The sequence below is a fragment of the Salmo salar genome, unplaced genomic scaffold, assembly GCF_905237065.1.
Source record: "Salmo salar unplaced genomic scaffold, Ssal_v3.1, whole genome shotgun sequence".
Taxonomy (NCBI): domain Eukaryota; kingdom Metazoa; phylum Chordata; class Actinopteri; order Salmoniformes; family Salmonidae; genus Salmo; species Salmo salar.
Window position 1 is genome coordinate 1 of NW_025548131.1, and position 5,000 is coordinate 5,000.

The window sequence follows — 5,000 nt, forward strand, 5'->3', positions numbered from 1 at the left end:
ACCCCAAGGGTAATGAAGTCATCCAGATTTGATTATTTGAATCAGCTGTGTAGTGCTAGAGGAAAACCCTTGGATCCCCAGGACCGAGTTTGGGAAAGTAATTCAATAGGATCTCTGTGGTCCAATAACTATGAATGATCCTCTCTGTCTGCTTTCACCTGCTCCTCCCGGCTCTTCTTCAGCTCTTCGATCTTGTCTTTGGTGAGCGGCTCTCCCTGGATGAGTTCCAGAGACTGCAGCTGGGCCTTCTCTATGGCTGAGATCCTCTGGCCCAGCTCATTCAGCTTCCCCTCCGTCTCCTCCACGATACACTCCAGGGGCTGGCACAGGTGGAAGGGGGGCAAGGCCTCTGCATCCCCGGGACCCGGCCGGGACGTACCCCCTGGACTGGAAGGGCTGGGAGGGAGGGCAGCCTGTCTCTGCTTGGATGAACCTGGAGAGGAGGGATGGAGGAAGAAGAGGGATGAAGAGAGATGGAGGGAACGAGGGAGAGAGGGATGATTTGCAGGATTAGGTCGCATTAAAACAAAGCCGATTATAGATAGATAGATAGATAAAACTATATAAATAAATTAATTAATTAAAAAAACAGGCCAGGCCCCTCCGTTCATAACAGGCCAAGCCAAGGCCCTCCGTTCATAACAGGCCAAGCCAAGGCCCTCCGTTCATAACAGGCCAAGCCAAGGCCCTCCGTTCATAACAGGCCAAGCCAAGGCCCTCCGTTCATAACAGGCCAAGCCAAGGCCCTCCGTCTCGATAACAGGCCAAGCCAAGGCCCTCCGTTCATAACAGGCCAAGCCAAGGCCCTCCGTTCACAACAGGCCAAGCCAAGGCCCTCCGTTCATAACAGGCCAAGCCAAGGCCCTCCGTTCGTAACAGGCCATGCCAAGGCCCTCCGTTCATAACAGGCCAAGCCAAGGCCCTCCGTTCATAACAGGCCAAGCCAAGGCCCTCCGTTCATAACAGGCCAAGCCAAGGCCCTCCGTTCATAACAGGCCAAGCCAAGGCCCTCCGTTCATAACAGGCCAAGCCAAGGCCCTCCGTTCATAACAGGCCAAGCCAAGGCCCTCCGTTCATAACAGGCCAAGCCAAGGCCCTCCGTTCATAACAGGCCAAGCCAAGGCCCTCCGTTCATAACAGGCCAAGCCAAGGCCCTCCGTTCATAACAGGCCAAGCCAAGGCCCTCCGTTCATAACAGGCCAAGCCAAGGCCCTCCGTTCATAACAGGCCAAGCCAAGGCCCTCCGTTCATAACAGGCCAAGCCAAGGCTCTCCGTTTCACCTTTGCTGGAGACGGGTGGTGGGGACGTGGTGATGTTGGAGGGGGTTCTGTCTGGCTCCTGGGGGGGAACCACCATGGCCAGGGCCTGGAATGGGACACGAGGAACCTGGGGATAGATGAGTGGTCGTAAAACAACTAGTTAAAGACAATGTCCATGCTGGCCATTTCCTGTTTCAATAGGGTAAAACAATTTCATCAAAAATGTCTAACCTGAGAGAGGTCTTGTGAGGGGGGTGTGAGTTGGCAGAGCTCGGACGCGTGGACAGACAGGATGTTGTTAGGGAAGTCTAGCAGGTAGGACACCACGTTGGTGTGGCCACCCTTCGCAGCTTCAATCAGCATTGTCGAGCCGTCCTATTGGAGGATAAACAGGAAGTGAGTAGGTCTGGATGAGGCTTCATTACAGTTAACTTTCTATTACGATACTCTTGTTCTTATGGCTGAGTTAAACAGCTTCCTCATGAGTTTGATGTGTGTTTTACCTAGAGTCTGTGTGTGTGTGTGTTTTACCTAGAGTCTGTGTGTGTGTTTTACCTAGAGTCTGTGTGTGTGTTTTACCTAGAGTCTGTGTGTGTGTGTGTGTGTGTGTGTGTTTTCTACCTTCAGTCTGTGTGTGTGTGTTTTCTACCTTCAGTCTGTGTGTGTGTGTGTGTGTTTTCTACCTTCAGTCTGTGTGTGTGTGTGTGTGTTTTCTACCTTCAGTCTGTGTGTGTGTGTGTGTTTTCTACCTTCAGTCGTGTGTGTGTGTGTGTTTTCTACCTTCAGTCTGTGTGTGTGTGTGTGTTTTCTACCTTCAGTCTGTGTGTGTGTGTGTGTGTGTGTGTGTGTGTTTTCTACCTTCAGTCTGTGTGTGTGTGTGTGTGTTTTCTACCTTCAGTCTGTGTGTGTGTGTGTGTGTTTTCTACCTTCAGAGTGTGTGTGTGTGTGTGTGTGTGTGTGGTTTCTACCTTTAGTCTGTGTGTGTGTGTGTGTGTGTGTGTGTGTGTGTGTTTTCTACCTTCAGTCTGTGTGTGTGTGTTTTCTACCTTCAGTCTGTGTGTGTGTGTGTGTGTTTTCTACCTTCAGTCTGTGTGTGTGTGTGTGTGTTTTCTACCTTCAGTCTGTGTGTGTGTGTGTGTGTTTTCTACCTTCAGTCTGTGTGTGTGTGTGTGTGTTTTCTACCTTCAGTCTGTGTGTGTGTGTGTGTGTGTGTGTTTTCTACCTTCAGTCGTGTGTGTGTGTGTGTGTGTGTGTGTTTTCTACCTTCAGTCTGTGTGTGTGTGTGTGTGTGTGTGTGTGTGTTTTCTACCTTCAGTCTGTGTGTGTGTGTGTGTGTTTTCTACCTTCAGTCTGTGTGTGTGTGTGTGTGTTTTCTACCTTCAGAGTGTGTGTGTGTGTGTGTTTTCTACCTTTAGTCTGTGTGTGTGTGTGTGTGTGTGTGTGTGTGTGTTTTCTACCTTTAGTCTGTGTGTGTGTGTGTGTGTGTGTGTGTGTGTGTGTTTTCTACCTTTAGTCTGTGTGTGTGTGTGTGTGTGTGTGTGTGTGTGTGTGTGTGTGTGTGTGTGTGTGTGTGTGAGTGTGTGTGTTTTCTACCTTCAGTCTGTGTGTGTGTGTGTGTGTGTGTGTTTTCTACCTTCAGTCTGTGTGTGTGTGTGTGTGTGTGTGTGTTTTCTACCTTCAGTCTGTGTGTGTGTGTGTGTGTGTGTGTGTGTTTTCTACCTTCAGTCTGTGTGTGTGTGTGTGTGTGTGTGTGTTTTCTACCTTCAGTCTGTGTGTGTGTGTGTGTGTGTGTGTGTGTTTTCTACCTTCAGTCTGTGTGTGTGTGTGTGTGTGTGTGTTTTCTACCTTCAGTCTGTGTGTGTGTGTGTGTGTGTGTGTGTTTCTACCTTCAGTCTGTGTGTGTGTGTGTGTGTGTGTGTTTTCTACCTTCAGTCTGTGTGTGTGTGTGTGTGTGTGTGTGTGTGTGTGTGTGTGTGTGTGTGTGTGTGTGTGTTTTCTACCTTCAGTCTGTGTGTGTGTGTTTTCTACCTTCAGTCTGTGTGTGTGTGTGTGTGTGTGTGTTTTCTACCTTCAGTCTGTGTGTGTGTGTGTGTGTGTGTGTGTGTGTGTGTTTTCTACCTTCAGTCTGTGTGTGTGTGTGTGTGTGTGTGTGTTTTCTACCTTCAGTCTGTGTGTGTGTGTGTGTGTGTGTGTGTTTCTACCTTCAGTCTGTGTGTGTGTGTGTGTGTGTGTGTGTTTTCTACCTTCAGTCTGTGTGTGTGTGTGTGTTTTTCTACCTTCAGTCTGTGTGTGTGTGTGTGTGTGTGTGTGTGTGTGTGTGTTTTCTACCTTCAGTCTGTGTGTGTGTGTGTGTGTGTGTGTGTGTGTGTGTGTGTGTTTTCTACCTTCAGTCTGTGTGTGTGTGTGTGTGCGCGTTTTCTACCTTCAGTCTGTGTGTGTGTGTGTGTGTGCGTTTTCTACCTTCAGTCTGTGTGTGTGTGTGTGTGTGTGTGTTTTCTACCTTCAGTCTGTGTGTGTGTGTGTGTGTGTGTGTTTTCTACCTTCAGTCTGTGTGTGTGTGTGTGTGTGTGTGTGTGTGTGTGTGTGTGTGTTTTCTACCTTCAGTCTGTGTCTGTGTGTGTGTGTGTGTGTGTGTGTGTGTGTGTGTGTGTGTGTGTGTGTTTTCTACCTTCAGTCTGTGTGTGTGTGTGTGTGTGTGTTTTCTACCTTCAGTCTGTGTGTGTGTGTGTGTGTGTGTGTGTGTGTGTGTGTGTGTGTGTGTGTTTCTACCTTCAGTCTGTGTCTGTGTGTGTGTGTGTGTGTGTGTGTGTGTGTGTGTGTGTGTGTGTGTGTGTGTTTTCTACCTTCAGTCTGTGTGTGTGTGTGTGTGTTTTCTACCTTCAGTCTGTGTGTGTGTGTGTGTGTGTGTGTGTTCTACCTTCAGTCTGTGTGTGTGTGTGTGTGTGTGTGTGTGTGTTCTACCTTCAGTCTGTTTGTGTGTGTGTGTGTGTGTGTGTGTGTGTGTGTGTGTGTGTGTGTGTGTGTGTGTGTGTGTGTGTTCTACCTTCAGTCTGTGTGTGGGGTCAGCTCCGTGCGCCAGCAGCAGCTCCACCACCGCCAGGTGTCCTCCAGCGCAGGCCAGAGACACCACCGTGTGGTCCTTGTTAGCTGTCGCTCTGTTCACATTAGCACCTGGACACAAAACACAGGAAGTCAAATCTAAAACGCAAGAATATTACAGAGTTACATTTTATAGAGGGGAATAAGTTGATTGAAATACATTCATTAGGCCCTAATCTATGGATTTCACGACTGGACAGGGGTGAAATGCAAAGCACTCACTTTATCACTTCAACTTCTCCTTCCAGTGTCTGCCATAGTAGGACTTAGTTTTAAAGAGCATCGTAGTGGTTTAAAAAACGGTCTAACCTAACCCACCCTTGCTGATGAGGAACTGCACGGTACAGAGGTGTCCTGCTCTGGCTGCCTTCATCAGGGGTGTCCTCCCTCCCTCAGACTCATGCTCCTGGAAAACAGACAAACAGGACGTGGATTTTAGGAGAGGACATGGGCGGAAGGAAAGAAGGAAAGAAGATAAGGACAAGGACATAAGGAAAGGAAAGAAGGAAAGGACATAAGGAAAGAAGTAAAGAAGAGAAGGAAAGACGGAAAGAAGAGAAGGAAAGAAAATAAGGAAAGGACATAAGGAAAGAAGAGAAGGAGAGAAGGAGAGAGATAACAGGTGTGTGTGTGTGTGTGTG

The 5,000-nt window shown here is 48.5% G+C and overlaps 1 pseudogene; it reads right to left on the reverse strand.

Moving 5' to 3' along the window:
* Positions 1-158: 158 nt before the first annotated feature.
* The window catches only part of LOC123732686 (ankyrin repeat and KH domain-containing protein 1-like), a 19,965-nt pseudogene continuing 15,123 nt past the window's right edge, over positions 159-5,000 (reverse strand).